Source organism: Pan troglodytes, chromosome 10 (assembly GCF_028858775.2).
Source record: "Pan troglodytes isolate AG18354 chromosome 10, NHGRI_mPanTro3-v2.0_pri, whole genome shotgun sequence".
Classification (NCBI taxonomy): domain Eukaryota; kingdom Metazoa; phylum Chordata; class Mammalia; order Primates; family Hominidae; genus Pan; species Pan troglodytes.
In genome coordinates this window covers 18,673,861-18,692,322 of record NC_072408.2, presented here as the reverse complement: position 1 = coordinate 18,692,322, position 18,462 = coordinate 18,673,861, and positions in this window count along the sequence as shown.

Below are 18,462 nucleotides of genomic sequence, written 5' to 3'. Positions count from 1 at the left end.
CTCCCCAAATTCCTTTGTCGAAGCTTAACAACCAATGTGTTTGGTATTTGGAATGGGCCTTTGGTAGGTAATTAGGGTTACATGAAGTCATGGGGTGGGGCCCTCATGATGGATCTGGTAAGAAAAGAGAACACTGTCTCTCTCTTCCACCAGGTGAGGATGCAAAGAGAAAGTGGCTGCCTGCAAACCAGGAGGAGAGCCCTCACCAGGAACCAATCTAGCTGACACTTTGAACTTGGACTTCAAACCTCCAGTATTGTAAGAAATAAATATGTTTTCAAAGTCATTTAGTCTACATTATTTTGTTTTGAATAATACAACCTGAAAATACATTTTCCCCTCACCTACCTGAGCAATATCTAAGTTGCTTAAGGCACCCAGGGCACATCAAAGGAGAAATGTCCCATGCACAAGGCACAGCCATGCCCAGGAGAAGCAGCCCGGCACAGAAGGGAGCACGCAGGCTCGGGGCTCTGCCACTCATTCTTCCTGTGACCCTGGGCAAGTCACTGAGGGGGGCTTCAGCTGACTTGTTTGTAGTGGGTTTAATAGTGCTTGCCTTGCCTCCTCTGGAAGACTGCAGAGACCAGATGTTAAAGCGCTTTATCTGTAGGGTTTATTTGAACGAGAAAGGAAATGTGCATATGCTCCAGGATGTCTGTGTATCCAAAGACACACACACACACTCTCTCTCCCACACACACTCTCACACTCACTCACTCACACACACACTCACACACTCATTCAACACATGCACACACACACACTCACACATGCTCACACACACTCACACACTCACACTCATTCAACACTCACACATGCACGCACTCACACTCCCACACACACTCATACACATCACACACTCACACATGACACATGCAATCTCTCACATATACTCACACACACACACTCAACACATGCACACACTCACACACACTCACATGCTCACACACTCACACTCACACACTCACATACACTCACACACTCAACTCACATGCACACACTCCCACACACACTCATACACATCACACACTCACACATGACACATGCAATCTCTCATACACTCTCACACACACTCAACACATGCACACAGTCACACACACTCACATGCTCACACTCACACTCACACACTCACACACTCACACACACACACTCATTCAACACTCACATGCACACATACACTCCCACACACACTCATACACATCACACACTCACACGACACATGCAATCTCTCACATACACTCACACACTCACACACTCTCACACACACACTCACTCACACTCTCACACACACTCATTCTCACACACTCGTGTGCATGCGCGCGCACACACACATTCCATGACATACCAAACCTGGCTGCATGTTCTCAAAAATGTGCTGCTAGGCACCATTCCCAGTTCTAGACCCAGCCCAGCCAGTTTACCCTTAACTTCATAAAAGTTCTCTACCTAATCTACTACTGACAGGCTCATCCCAGACCTAAATTTTAAAGATTTCCTAGGAGCTGGATTGTAGACTTTTACCCTCACCCCTCAAGCTGCAATGGGAATCCTTGACCTCAGCCTAGACAAAGAACAGCTGCAGGTCATTCTCATGTGTGGACATGGAGGCCATGCCTGCCTTTGCTGGCCAGCTGGGCTGAATGGGCCCGGGGAATGAAGGCTGCAGGGTTGGCCCCGGGCAGTCTTGCCTAGGCTTGCCAGCATCCCCTGGCCTTCTTGATTTCCCAGGATCCATGAGCATGGACTTTAGGAACTCTGGTGAAGGGGTGAAGAGCATGCAGCAGGGTGTCCTCAGCCCTGATCTACAGGAAGAACACTGGAAACAAGGCCGAGAACTTAGTTTAAGAAGTTCCCTACCCCACCCAACCTCTAGCTCTTGTGTACCAGTTCCTGGAACAGACTCCCCTCTCCTGAACACCACTTTCCTCTCCAGCATTACATTTCTCTAAAGTGCATTGCTTTTTGGGAAGGCTTTCAAGGATGCTCGGAGAAAGGAGGATGGAAATGTCCCACTCTCTAAACCATTAGACAGATGCAGCCAGACAGAAGGAACAGCCAGCTTCTCTTGCTGTTTGTAACGTATTTGAAAGAAGCTTGGGTCCAGAACTCTGCCAAAAGAGCTGTATGCTGTGCAGGGAAAGGCAAGCACTTTCCCTTATGGGATCCTTGAGCTGAAGTCATCACTGGTTCTAGAGCCAGTTTTACTGAACACCCATGAATGGCTGTGTTCTGAGTGAGTTGGTCACTCACATCACCCTGACCTGCCCCAAGGTAGACTTTACATGATCCTGCTTCTCCAGGAAGCTTCCGTGACAGCCCAGGGACCTCCCCATTCTCTGAAACACACAGCATTTGAAGCTCCACTAGACAGCTTAGCCCCATGTTGTGCTATTTGGGGTTGTTCTCTGTGAGATAGTAGAGAGTAGTGGTTACCAGGAAGACCTTTGGTACTGGGCTATCTGGGCTGGAGTCCTTATTCTGCTTAATAGCTATGTGATCTTAGGCATGTGACTTGTGCCTCCGTTTCTACTTTATAAATTTATGGACAATACTGCATCTGTCTCTGTGGAGAGAATTCAATGAGTTAATATATTTCAAGTGTCCTTGAAATGTATTGTGTCCATAGATGGATAAATGGATAAACAAATTGTGGTATGTACAAACAATGGAGTATTACACAGCCAGAAAAAGGAATGCAGAACTGATGCATGGCACCATGTGGTTAAACCGCAAAAGCATTATGTGAAGTGAAAGAAGCCAGACACAGGTCACATATTATGTATGTAATTCAATTTATATGAAATATCCAGAATAGGTAAATCTATGGAAACAGAAAGCAGATTGGTGGTTTCCAGGGGCCGAGTGGAGGGGAGAATGGGAAGTGGCTGCTTCATGGGTGCAAGGTTTCATTTTGGGGTGATGAAAATGTTTGGGAACTACGTAAAGGGAGTGGTTGCACAACATTGTGAATGTACGAAATGCCACTGATTATTCACTTTAAAATGGTCAATTTTATGTGCATTTCACCTGGTGCATAAGAAGTGCCTTGCAAGTACTAGTTGTCGTCCTGCATGCATTTCTTGACTTCCTTGATGGAAGGACCAGGGCTATGTCTTGTACTTTCATATCCTCCTTGGTGTGGACATTTACTGGCTGCGAGGTGGAATCAGAGAAAGTGAGAGCCTGAAAGACTTCAGGGATCGCAGAGCTGATGCTCCACTGATAGAGGAAATGGGAGGGGACATCACTGGGCTCTTCTGTGTGCTCCAGGGAAAGCTTTCCTGTCCTCAGGTCCAGGATGAGGAGACACAACAGTGTCCCTGTCACCACAGTTATTGAGTGCTTGCCCCGTGCCCTCAACAAGCCAGGGAAACAGACACATAACCAGATGATGTGAGTGCAATGGGTGTTTTGACAGGCACTGCGGAGGGGAGCCGGGTGCCTGGGAGCACTCACAGAGGAGCTCGTCTAGCTCCTGGCGACTCCTCCCTCTCCTCTTTAGCAGGGGAGCTCTTTTTGGCCTTCTGCTAAAGGGCCAAGCCTGACCATGGAGTGATGGAGCAGGTCCCCTCCCGTCCCTGCCTCACCCTGATGGGAGGGGCTGATCTGTGAACAGTCCTCAAGTGCTGCTTTAGTAAGGCTCAGGGGAGGGAGAGCAAGTGATTCTCCTTTACCCCAGCTCTGTGGGGTCTCCCCACACCGACCCACATGGGGGTCAGCTCTGTGGGGAGGAGAACAGTGTACATCTGAAATGGGAGAAACTATTGATCCACCAGGACCCCATACATTTTCCAAAAATTTTTGTTTTGAATTACAATAATACTACATGTTAATGCTTAAAAAAAAAACTAAACTAAAAAAAAAATAGATTGGCAAAGAGATAGATAAATCCCCCCCATTCTACTATTTGGATGTAAGCAGTGCTAATATTCTGGAGTCTTTTCCTAAAAAAAAAGATACACACGCACACATGGACAAACACTTTTAAACACCGCAGGTTTTGTATACTGATTTTTCTCCATGCTGTATCATGAACACATACCATTATATATTCTCCAGCATTAATTTTAATGACTATACAATATGAACTCTTGAGGTGGGAAGCCCTCAACATACAGGGACGTTGTCCACCAAAGCTCAAGGTGAGCTCTGGGCATGTGACAGGGGCACCACCAGTGTGTGATGCATGCTGTGTTTTATAAAGTCCCACAAGGAGCATCTGGGGCTCTGCCAAGTGAATGTGTCTGAGAATGGCTGCCTCGTGGTACCTCTTCACTGATGTCACAGACCAGAGGCCAGGAGAACACCTTCCTATGAAGACCTCCAGGTATGTGACCAACAGCAGGGTCCCAAAACTGGAATAGCAACTTCTTTAGTTGTAGAAAGATTACCAAAAAATATTTTGTTTCTCTAATATTTGTTTAAAATATTAGAATTTTAAACGTAAAATGTTTTCCAATTAAATACTTTAAATTGTATCATTGTAGACATTTCTGAAAATATTACTAAGAAAAATGTAGGAAAATACTTTTTGGCAGGCACTTTATGAGTTCAAAGCAACTCATGTCAGCTCCTAGTGCAATAAATCTTACTTTACAATGATTCTAGTTAATAAACTGGCAAGTTCAGAATCAAATACCAAGAAACTCCTAAATAAAAGTTTACCAACATTTGAAATGCTAACAGACTATGGTACTTTTTAATTGCTGAAAACTTTTTTTTGGTTATGTGCTTCTTTTTAAAAAATTTTTATTTTACTTTAAGTTCTAGGATACATGTGCAGAATGTGCAGGTTTGTTACATAGGTATACGTGTGCCATGATGGTTTGCTGCACCTGTCAACCCTTCATCTAGGCTTTAAGTTCTGCATGCATTAGGTATTCGTCCTAATGTTCTCTCTCCCCTTTCCCCTGACCCCCTGACAGGCCCCGGTGTGTGAAGTTCCCCTCCCTGTGTCCATGTGTTCTCATTGTTCAGCTCCCACTTATAAGTGAGAATATGCGCTGTTTGGTTTTCTGTTCCTGTGTTAGTTTGCTGAGGATGATGGTTTCCAGCTTCATCCATGTCCCTGCAAAGGACATGCAATAATTCTTTTTTATGGCTGCATAGTATTCCATGGTGTATATGTGCCACATTTTCTTTATCCAGTCTATCATTGATGGGCATTTGGGTTGGTTCCAAGTCTTTGCTATTGTGAATAGTGCTGCAATAAACATACGTGAGCACGTCTCTTGATAGTAGAATGATTTATAATCCTTTGGGTTTATACCCAGTAATGGGATTGCTGGGTCAAATGGTATTTCTGGTTCTAGATCTTTGAGGAATTGCCACACTGTCTTCCACAATGGTTGAACTAATTTACACTCCCACCAACAGTGTAAAAGCCTTCCTATTTCTCTGCATCCAAGATGCTCTGCATCTTGCAGCATCTGTTGTTTCCAGACTTTTTAATGATCGCCATTCTAACTGGCATAAGATGGTATCTCATTGTGGTTTTGATTTGCATTTCTCTAATGACCAGTGATAATGAGCTTTTTTTCATATGTTTGTTGGCTGCATAAATGTCTTCTTTTGAGAAGTGCCTGTTCATATTCTTCACCTACTTTTTGATGGGGTTGTTTGTTTTCTTCCTGTAAATTTGTTTAAGTTCCTCGTAGATTCTGGATATTAGACCTTTGTCAGATGGATAGATTGCAAAAATTTTAAATAGTTGGAAGGGTTTCAGAAACAAGGAGGACAAAAGCACAAAAATTAATGTGTTCACATGTACATATTTGTCATATATTTAAACTTTTAAATTGAAAAATTATGTTTAAAAAATGCCACATCATAAACCATTTTCACAAAGTCAGTTTTTGTAGTGCTCTGAAAATAGTGGTCTTTGATAAGGGAAAGCATCAATTTAGCCTTTGCCCTGTAGTTTATCTTTTCTCTTTTTAAGTAAAAAGCACTGATACTTCTGTTCTCAGAAGCCTAATAAGCACAAGGCACATTCAAATGCCTGGAAAATATTCTGCACTTGATGTGTCTTGTTCCCATAATGAAAAGATCCATCAATTCATAACAAATCTGTCAGAGCTGAGCCTTTGGAAAGATACCCCTGTTGCCAAAATACACCACCATCCCCTCCGCTGAAATTACATAAACGGGTTTAGTATAAGATAGAATTTTCTAAAAGAAACAAGTCAACCAAGCTGTTCTTTAGTCCTGAAGAACTTGGATATTGGCAAAACATTCAAGACATTTTCTAAAGCTCTGGCCTCTAGACACATACATGCATGACGGGTCACACTAAGGGTCTTTCCAGACAGTGGTTCTATATTGGGTTTAATCTTCACTGTATTTGGAAGAAATCATATGCTGCTATAAACCCTCATTGCAAGTGGGATAACTTCAGGTCTTAAACTGACCCGTTCTGTTTTACTGTGCTCTTATGAATGAAACATGTTGAAATACAAAGAAAGAAACTCATCAAAATGCATTTGCTAAATAGAAAATGACACTTTACGAGTAACACTTCTCTTGTTTTTCTTGGAAGAAGAGTCATTTTTATCTTCAAATGCAAAGACTCATGGTCTCAAATTCAACTTTTAAAGTCATTGGAAAAATTAAGGCCAACAGCAAAGTCAGGGGAACAGACCACAAGACTGCCTTCACTTCTGACACAAGCTGCATATTTGGGGGGTTCCCAAAACCATCTTAGGTTCAATAATTTGCTAGAAAGACACAGAACTCACTGAAAGCTGTTGTAGTTGTGGCTATGGTTTACTACAGTGAATGGCTAGATTAAAAAATCAGCCAAGGGAAGAAGAGCACAGGGCAGGGGCCGGGAAGAGTACTAATTGCAGTTCCCACTGTTCCCTCCCCACGGAACGAGAATGACATTACTTTCCCAGCATCAATGTGTGACAGTACATGTGGGGTAGTGCCAACCTGGGAGGCCACTGGAGCGTTAAGTCCAGAGTGTGTACTGGGCCTCCATCACACAGGTATGACTGATGGTCAGCCTGGCTGATCTCAGCCTACAGACTCCTGCCCTCTCAAAGTTGACCAATACCACATGGCCCAAAGCCCAAAGCCCCCACCCCATGTCACATCGTTGCCACCTGGGGAGACCAGGTCTCACTCTAAGACTATCCAGTGTGGCAGCCCCATCCTAAACCACATTTAGACCAGTGGTGTGAGCCCAGGACCCCAGGCAAATGAAGACAATTGTAACAGGTGTGACGGGAGATCATCTCCCAGAAGCAGAGACAAGTCAGAGCTGCTTAGGACAAAGTTCAATTCTTTACTACACAGTCATAGAATTGTATGATTATTACAGTTGTGTATTTTATACTTCAAGGACTGTGTTTGGCTATTGTGAAATATGGTTAAGGCCTTTCAAGCCTTTAAAACTAACAACTATATGTTTTGCATATTTTGAAATAAAAGTTGTGACTTATTTCTTACTTCAGTGATAGCAAACAAAAATAAAGCTAATTTTAAGTTTTGCTTGGAAAATAAAATGAGTAAAAAGACAAGAAGGAAGAGAACGAGGCAGATCATTTCTGGGTCCCTAGAGTTATCTTGCATTTTAACATCATCAGTTCTAATAGATTGTATCTTCTTCTTTAAAATGGGGAAAGGCCACATATTTGAAGAGATTAAAGAGACACAATAACTGTAATGTGGGATCCTGAATTGGATCCTGGAACAGAAAATGAACACTAGGGTAAAAGTTAGTGAAATGCAAATAAGATCAGTTTACTATGAAGTATAAGTATTGTGCAATATGCCAATGTTATCCTCCTGATTTTGATGATTATGTTATAATTCTCTGTGTTGCTCATATTAGGAAACGTTGAGTGAAAGATATGTGTGAACCCAACCTTCTGCATTGCTACTGCAACTTTTCTGTAAGTTTGAAATCATTTTAAAATAAAAAGTTTTTAAAATGTAAAATTATCTATCTCTGCCTATTCAAGGATTCTCTAAGACACTTGTTTTAACCTTTTTGGAGATTAACTAACTCTTTGATGAAAAGTTCGTACCATCTGTCCCAAGGAGCCTTAAGTCCACTGCTATAGTTTGAATGTCCCCCAAAGCTCATGTTGGAATTTGATCCCCAATGTCACAAGTGGGGCCTAGTGAGAGGTGTTTGGGTAATGGGGGTGGGTCCCTTGTGAATAGATGAATGCCCTTCCTGTGAAGGAGGGGAGTGAATGAATTCTCACTCTGTAAGTTTCCCCAAGAGCTGGTTGTTAAGAAGAGCCTGGCACTCATTCCTTTTCTCTTGCTTCCTCTCTCATCATGTCATCTGCACACAGCAGCCCCCCTCTCACCTTCTGCCATGAGTGGAAGCAGCCTGAGTCCTCACCAGAAGCAGATGCAGGTTCCATGCTTTTTGTGCAGCCTGCAGAAACATGAGCCCAAACCTCCTTTCTTTATAAATCACCCAGCCTCGGGTGCTCCTTTATAGCAGCACAGATAAGACAGCCCTCAAAAGTCTTCAGGAGTGTTTCCCACATTTCCTCACCAGGTTGTTTTTCTTTTCCTGTTGACTTTTTGTTGGAGCCATCATACTAGGGGCAGGAGAGCCAACTTCATGAGAACCAACCACAACCATCTGTTCCCAAGTTCCTACTTGGTGACCTCATGTTGGTGGCTTGAAATTGGCCACATGAAAGTACTTATATCTTGGAAATAAGCAAATGCTAAATATTAGGATTTTTTTGGGTTTTCAGAGCCATTATTAAACATTTTCCAGCCCACCACTATTTACAGAAGTTCCTTATGTATCCAAGTTCTAGTCACTCATTGATTACATGTGCTGCAAACATTTTATCCCATATTGTGGCTTTTAAAAATGTTCATTTGAGGTAACTTTTGATTAACAGAAATTCTACATTTTGATATGGTTATATTTTTAAATTGCTTTTCTATATGGGTAGTATGGTTTGTGTCTTCTTAAAGGATTTTTTTTCTATCCTAAGGATATTAAGATATCCTAGTATATTTAATTCTGAAAGCTGATCACCCATGATAAAGGGGATATCACCACCGATCCCACAGAAATACAAACTACCATCAGAGAATACTATAAACACCTCTGTGCAAATAAACTAGAAAATCTAGAAGAAATGGATAAATTCCTTGACACATACACCCTCCCAAGACTAAACCAGGAAGAAGTTGAATCTCTAAATAGACTAATAACAGGCTCTGAAATTGAGGCAATAATTAATAGCTTACCAACAGAAAAAAGTCCAGGACCAGATGGATTCACAGCCGAATTCTACCAGAGTTACAAGGAGGAGCTGACCATTCCTTCTGAAACTATTCTAATCAATAGAAAAAGAGGGAATCCTCCCTAACTCATTTTATGAGGCCAGCATCATCTTGATACCAAAGTCTGGCAGAGACACAACAAAAAAAGAGAATTTTAGACCAATATCCCTGATGAATATCGATGCAAAAATCCTCAATAAAATACTGGCAAATCGAATCCAGCAGCACATCAAAAAGCTTATCCACCATGATCAAGTGGGCTTCATCCCTGGGATGCAAGGCTGGTTCAATATATGCAAATCAATAAATGTAATCCAACATATAAACAGAACCAAAGACAAAAACCACATGATTATCTCAATAGATGCAGAAAAGACGTTTGACAAAATTCAACAGCCCTTCATGCTAAAAACTCTCAACAAATTAGGTATTGATGGGAAGTATCTCAAAATAATAAGAGCTATTTATGACAAACCCACAGCCAATATCATACTGAATGGGCAAAAACTGGAAGCATTCCCTTTGAAAACTGGCACAAGACAGGGATGCCCTCTCTCACCACTCCTATTCAACATAGTGTTGGAAGTTCTGGCCAGGGCAATTAGACAGGAGAAAGAAGTAAAGGGTATTCAGTTAGGAAAAGAGGAAGTCAAATTGTCCCTGTTTGCAGATGACATGATTGTATATCTAGAAAACCCCATCTTCTCAGCCCAAAATCTCCTTAAGCTGATAAGCAACTTCAGCAAAGTCTCAGGATACAAAATCAATGTGCAAAAATCACAAGCATTTTTATACACCAATAACAGACAGAGAGCCAAATCATGAGTGAACTCCCATTCACAATTGCTTCAAAGAGAATAAAATACCTAGGAATCCAACTTACAAGGGATGTGAAGGACCTCTTCAAGGAGAACTACAAACCACTGCTCAATGAAATAAAAGAGGACACAAACAAATGGAAGAACATTCCATGCTCATGGATAAGAAGAATCAATATCGTGAAAATGGCCATACTTCCCAAGGCAATTTATAGATTCAATGCTATCCCCATCAAGCTACCAATGACTTTCTTCATAGAACTGGAAAAAACTACTTTAAAGAAAGAAAGAAAAGAAAGAGAGAGAGAGAAAGAAAGAGAAAGAGAAAGAAAGAAAGAAAAGAACAGCATAGAAAGCAGATATATGGGTACAAAGGGTAGGGCATCCTTTTTCTCATGAGGTTTATAAAAATATTTGAAGGTCAAAGCCAAAATTATAACATTATCTGATGCTCAAGACAGTAATATAAAAAATCGTGGAAGGTAAAGATTTCTTTTTTTTTAATGTGCTTATTTATTTATTTACGGACATTCAATCAATTGGTATTTGCTATTTCCTTGTCTTTTTATTATTATTATTGTACTTTAAGTTTTAGGGTACATGTGCACAACAGGCAGGTTTGTTACATATGTATACATGTGCCATGTTGGTGTGCTGCACCCATTAACTTGTCATTTAGCATTAGGTATATCTCCTAATGCTATCCCTCCCACCTCTCCCCACCCCACGACAGTCCCCGGTGTGTGATGTTCCCCTCATGGAAGGTAAAGATTTCTACATTTCACTTAAAATAGCAAAACATTGATACCAGCAGACTGCAATAAGTCACATATGTATGCTTGAAATATCCAGTGCAATCAAAATAAAAATGGTACAAAGAAACACACTCAAAAAGATTATCAATAAACCAAAACGAAATGCTGAAGTTTACTCAAGTAACACAAAGGAAGACAAGAAAAGAGAAACCAGAATGAAAACCCAAGGAAACAAGCAGAAAACAAATGACAAAATGGGGGCTTAAGCTCGAACATATCGACGATTACCTTAAATGTAAATGCTCTAAATACACAAACACGGAGAGAGAGATGGGAGGAGTAGGTTAAAGCACACACAGAGACACACACACACTCACACTTCAACTATATATTGAGTACAAGGAGCTCATTTCAGATTCAATAACCTAGGTAGGTTGAAAGTGAAAGGATGAAAAAAATTACCATGAAAAATTAATTTAAAGAAAGTAGTTAGGAGTGGCTATATTTTCCAATAAAATAGACTTCAGAGCAAAGAGACTTAGTACAGACAAAACCCAACATTTCATAGTGATGAAAGACTCAATCCAGCAGAAAGTCATAACAGTTCTAAATGTGTATGCATCAAAAACAGTGCTTCAAAAAATATGAAGCAAAAACTGATAGGGGTGAAAGAAGAAATAGCTACATCCACAATTATGGTTGGTGACTCCAACACCTCCCTCTCAGCAACTGTAAGAAATACTAGACAGAATATTAACAAGGATACAGTAGACCTCAACAGTGCTGGCAATCAACAAGACCTGGCTGATCTCTGCAGAATGCTCCACCCAACAGCAGCATACACATTGTTTACAAGTGTCCATGAAACAGTCACGAAAATATACAATGTCCAGGGTCATAAAACAAACCATAACTAAATGAAGTAATAGATATCATATAGATTGTCTTCTCTAACCAGAAGGTAATCAAACCTGACATCAATAACATAAAGACAGCAGGAAAATCTCTAAATATGTGCAAATCAACCAACCCAATTATAAATAACCCATGGGTCAAAGAAGTCTCAAAGTAAAATTAGAACATACATAGAACTTAATGAAAGTGGAAATACAACTTACCAAAATATGTGAGATAAAGCTAAAGCAATGCTGAAAGGGAAACTTATGACACTAAATGCTTACATTCAAAATGAGGAGAAGTCTCAAATCAGTAATATAAGAAACTAGAGAGAAAAAAAAAGAATGAAATAAACCCAAATCTAAGAGAAGGAAAGAAATAAGAAAGATAAGAGCAGCAATCAATGAAATTGAAAACACGAAAGCAATAGAGGACACTAATAAATTTCAAATCTGGTTCTTCAAAAAATATCAGTAAAATTGGTAATCTTCCAGCAAGACTTCTATGGATAAAAAGACAAAGACACATCACCAATAAAAGGAACAAAACAGTAAAATTACAAAAAATCATGCAGTTATTAAAAAGATACTAAAAGAGTGCTATGTCCAACTTTCTGCTCATAAACTCAACAATTCAGAATAAACGAACCAAGGACAATTTCAAAATAAAGTTTAAGAATACATAGAACAGAAAGAAAGTTAACATACAACTTATCAAAATATGTGGGATGCGCCGGAAGCAGTGCTGAAAGGGACACGCACAGCACCGAATGCACGCCTCAGAAATGGGGGAAGTTGCCGGGCGCGGTGGCTCACGCCTGTAATCCCAGCGCTTTGGGAGGCCGAGACGGGCGGATCACAAGGTCAGGAGATCGAGACCATCCTGGCTAACACGGTGAAACCCCGCCTCTACTAAAAATACAAAAAATTAGCCGGGCGTGGTGGCGGGCGCCTGTAGTCCCAGCTACTCTGGAGGCTGAGGCAGGAGAATGGGGTGAACCCGGAAGGCGGAGGTTGCAGTGAGCCGAGGTCGCGCCACTGCGCTCCAGTCTGGGTGACAGAGCGAGACTCCGTCTCAAAAAAAAAAAAAAAAAAAAGAAATGGGGGAAGTCTCATTTGCTCATTTGCCAAATGAGGACAGATCCCATGGAAAGCAAATACGACCAGTTTGACAAGGATTTGGATTTTGTCAAACGCTTTTCCTGCATAAATCGATGTGATTACGTGAGTTTTCTTCTTTAGATGTTGGTATACTACAACTATTAACAAAATCCTACAACTCTTAACAAAACTGAAATTGAAATTCCTAATGTAAAATCTCCTGAACAAGAATCCTCATGCCCAGTTAGTCTCACTGGGAAATTCTTCTAAGCAGTTAAAGAAGGAATAACTCCAATTTTAAACAATCTCTTCCAAAAAATAGAAGAGGAAACACTTCCCAACTCATTTTATGAGGGACAGTATTAGTTTATCAAGCCAAACATCACCACTATACTAAAAGAAAACCACAGATGAATATCTCTTATAAACTTGGACACGAATATCCTCTACTGATTATTAGCAAATCAATTCCAACAACTTTACCCAGTGGGATTTATTCCAGATACGTAATATAACCAAGCATATCAACAATTTAAAGAAGAAAACTCACGTGATCACATCAATTGATGCAGGAAAAACATTTGACAAAATCCAATACTATTCTCAATAATAATTTTTTAACTCTAAGAATGTTAGAAATAGAAGGGAACTGCATGGACTTCGTAAAGAGCATCTTAAAGGCATATAGCCAAGATCATACTTCAGAGTGAAAGACCATTTCCCCTCTAATATTAGGAACAAGGTAGAGATGTCCACTCTTAGTACTTATTCCACCTTATTCACATAGTACTGGAAGTTCTAGCCACTGTGATAAGAAAAGAAAAAAAATCCAGTTGAAAAGGAAGACATAACCAATCCCTGCCTGAATATAATATAATTATCTACATAGAAAATTCTAAAGAATCTACAAAAAAAAAAAAAAAACCAGAACCAAGAAGTGAGTTCAGCAATGTCTCAGGATATAGATCAACATACAGCAAAAATCAGTCACGTAATTTATATACTAATAATGAACAAGTGGAAACCGAAAGTTAAAATTCTGTATCATTTACAATCTCTCCAAAGAAAATGAAATACTTAATATAGACTTAAAACATGTACAGGACCTGTATGCTGAAAATTACAAAATGCTTATAAAGAAATCAAAGACAAAAATAAACGTACTGTGTTCATGAATGGGAAAACTTGCCATAGTGAAGATGTCCATTCTCCCCAAATTGATTTATAGATTTTTTTTATAGACAAAAGCAAGCTTACTATAAAATTTATATGAAAGTCACAGGCCCTAGAATAACTAAAATAATTTAACAAACAAAAATAAAGTAAGAAGCAGCATTCTATCGAATATGATGGCTTAACAAATAACTACAGTAATCAAAGCTGTGTGGTATTGATGGAGAGGCAGATGTGTAGATCAATGGAACAGGATAGAGAACCCAGAAATAGACTGATATAAATATGCTCAATTTATTTTTTGACAAAGGTACAAATGCAATTTGATGGAAGCCATTTCAATAATGGTGAGAGCAATTTGACATCCATAGGAAAAAATAAGTCTCCACCTAAATCTCATGCCTTATATAAAATTAACTCGAGATGGGTCATAGACTCAAATGTAAAATGTAAAACTGTAAAAAATTTTAGAAAAAAAAAAACAGAAAAGAATATCTGGGGTCTAGGGCGGGGTAACGAGTTTTTAGTTAGACCTAACAGAAAAGTACATCTGGGGTCTAGGGCGGGGTAACGAGTTTTTAGTTAGACCTAACAGAAAAGTACAATCCATAAAGAGAAAAATCGAGAAGTCGAACTTCATTAAAATTAAAAACCTCTTGCTCTATGATACAAGTGGAAATAAAATATTACATGAGAATAACAGTAATAAGGCATGTGGGGGAGTGATCTGAGGTCCTTGTATTAATTGAGAGAAAACTTTCTAATGTTCATTAATTCAGTCTTTTTAACCAGCAAGTTAAAATACAAAGAACTAAAACTGTCATTATTTGTAGATGCTGATAGTATACATAGAAAACCCAAAGGATAAGTTTTTAGAATTAACAAATCATTTTAGCAAAGTTACTGGATATAAGGCCAATATAGAAATAACAATTGCATTGTTGTACAGTTGGAACAAACATACATTTAAAAATTTAAAATGATACCACAGGCAAAACCATCAAAAACAGAAATCAAATACCAAGGAATAAATCTAACAAAATGTGTGATGGAGGTCTTCACAAAACCCACAACACCTAAATGAATAAGATGTATCATGTTCTTAGATTAGAAAATTTAGTATAGTAAAGATGTTAACTATCCCTACATTGATCTTAGATTCGATATAACCAATCATAGCCAAAATGTCGACAGGATTGTTAGAGGGATTGAACTACCATGCCAAGCCATGAACATTATTAATTGAAAGGAATATGTTTTCTAAACTTATTAAAAAAGGTGTTTTGCTCTACCAGCCCAAGGCAAAAGTAGGGAACGGCAGATTCGGATTTACTTGATTACCCTGCATGACTTAAAGATATTCGAGGCTTTTCTACAGGTGGTGAAAGTTTTTCTTGGGAGTTCAGGTTGATCTTATGATGGCCAAACTTTAAAAGTGACACACAAATTAGAAACAAAAGTCCAAGAGCCATATATAAAAGAATGGCATCAAACCTAGATGACATTAGAAACTAAGTAATATTTACACATGTTTAAATCACATTTTTATAAATTACACATTATCCTGTTGTTCCATGACTAATATTTGTCTAAGCATACATTTAGTTTTTTTTTTTTTAAGAGTTTAGAATTAATCTGTCTCCAAGACCTTTAATTAGTCAGGGATCAAAACACCACATTTTCTGTTCATTCACAGGACAAACAAATAACAATAATAGCTCTATGAATAAGGCAGTGAGAAGTCTATTTTTCCTTTCCATTGTGAAACCCCATCCTATAGGAAATTGCTATTGGTGCAATTATGCCAAAAAGGCTGATTTAGATGAAATAAATTGACCATATTGCTTTGCTGTCTCCTACATTTTGACTTGCAAAGTATTTTATTCTGAGAATATAACCAGCAAGAATGACTCAATGTGGGTAATTATACAATCATCAGATATTTCAGTTTCATCACTATTGCTACAATGTAGCAAGTATGTCAGGTTAAATCTCTCCAAAATTTGCCACTTTTGTGTTTTTCTGGCATCTAATACTTTTTTTGTGAATGCAATAACTAACTAAGTATGTAATAAGTATCTATATATGGATTAAAACGTATTATTTGAAAAAGAAAAACTACCTGGGGGCAAAAACACAGTTTACCGACTCATCTCTCCAACAGCAGTTACCTCTTTAATCTTTCCATTACTGATTTATTAAACTTAATTAACTGTTCTCAATAGATTTATAAATAATGAGAACAAATTAGTTCATTTAGCTGGCATAGTATGGGTTACAATTAAAGCCTATAGAAACCATTTGAAAATGAAAAAAGGGTGGGAGAAAAGGATTTATATTTGTGGAAAATCAAAAGGGTGGTTACATGTACTTACCCCGGAAATTGAAATAGTGAAATTCCTTTTAATCATTTGGGCAATTAATTTTTGGTGATTTTCTCTTTCAATTTAATAAGTCAGAAAAGATGTTTGGCAGTGTTTGGTATAAGATGATTCCCAGTTATTCAAGACCAATTATTTAGTGCCCTCTATTGCTGTCCTATTGATCAGCTATTTTAATTTAAACACTAATTATTAAAGGTTTAAATATAATTTTATTTATAATTATAGCTACCATAATATTATGCCACTTAAAATTTATTTTAAAGTGGGTGTCATGTGTGCTTACCCTTTTCCATGTGTGTCCAAGAATATTCTGGACTGTCACACACACACACATATGTGCACACACATACAGTGACTAGATGGAACTTCTATATTTTGGATAGAAAAACATCATCAGATATGTAGAAATATCAATCAACTGATGAAAATTTGCAGAAAGATATTCCCTGGATATTTCACATTCTGTTTGACAGGCCAGAAGACTCTCTCAGGAGGTGAAATAAAAAAATCACATGTAGGGGTGGGGGGAGGGGGAGGGACAGCATTAGAAGATATACCTAATGCTAAATGACGAGTTAATAGGTGCAGCACACCAGCATGGCACATGTATACATATGTAACAAACCTGCACATTGTGCACATGTACCCTAAAACTTAAAGTATAATAATAAAAATAAAGAAAAAAAAATCACACGTAATTATTAGACTGACTCTTGGACACAAATCACATCAATCTCTTCATTCCTTGCACTACTACTGTTGTCTATTTTTCTTTACCAGTTGTCTTAGCCTGTTCAAGTAGTTATAACAGAATATCATAGACTAGGTGGCTTTTAAACAACAAACATTTGTTTCTCACAGTTCTGGAGGCTGGGGGTGCTGCAGATTTGGTGTCTGGTGAGGGCCCACTCTGGTGCATACACAGATGTGAGGTGTGTTCTTGCTATGTTCTCACATGGTAGAAGCGGGTGAGGGCATTCTCTGGGGTCTCTTTTATAAAGGCATTTGTCCCCGTGTAAAGGCAGAACCCTCTTGACTTAATCGACTTTTAAAGGCTCCACCTTCAAATACCATTACCTTGGGGGTTGAATTTCAACATGCAAATTTTTAGGGAATATAAACGTTCAGTCTCTAGCACCAGTTAACCATTAACCTTAGATAATTCGCCTTTTGAAAAGAATTTTCTTTTTTTGTCCTTTTTAGAGACAGCATCTAGATCTGCTGCCCAGGCTGGAGTGCACAGGCATGATCCTAGGTCACTAAAGCCCCAAATTCCCAGGCTCAAGTAATCCTTCCACCTCAATCTTCCAAGTACCTAGGAGTACAGGCATGTGTCACCATGCCCAGCTAATTAAAAAAATTTTCTGTAGAGATGGGGTCTTGCTATGTTGCCCAGGCTGGTCTCAAACTCCTGACCTCAAGCAACCGTCCTGCCTCAGCTTCCCAAACTGATGGCTGGGATTGCAGGCATGAGCCACTGCACTTGGCCAAAATTATTTTTTTTCAATTAACTTCTTTTAAAAGTTTTCTTCTTTTATAAAAGACAACTCTTCCATGAGTAGGAAAATCCTTTATTGATTAACTAACACCTTTCATATATAAATTTAATTCTGTTTTTCTCAAAGAGGGAAAATAAACTTTCCTTATTTTTGTATTTAATACTGAAATAATATTGATTTACTGCCAGACAACCATATTAACAAAGTAGCTACCTAAGTTATTAACATGAATCGTGAGGATAAAATTATATTAGAAATAAATGTGCATTGATGTCTTCAACTTAACTATATGTATAATAGAATATTAATCATCATCACGGGCCGGGTGCAGTGGCTCACGCCTGTAATCCCAGCACTTTGGGAGGCCAAGGCAGGTGGATCACGAGGTCAGGAGATCGAGACCATCCTGGACAACACGGTGAAACCCGGTCTCTGCTAAAAATACAAAAATTAGCCAGGCGTGCTGGGGTGCGCCTGTAGTCCCAGCTACTCAGGAGACAGGCAGGAGAATCGCTTGAACCTGGGAGGCGGAGTTAGCAGTGAGCCGAGATGGCGCCACTGTA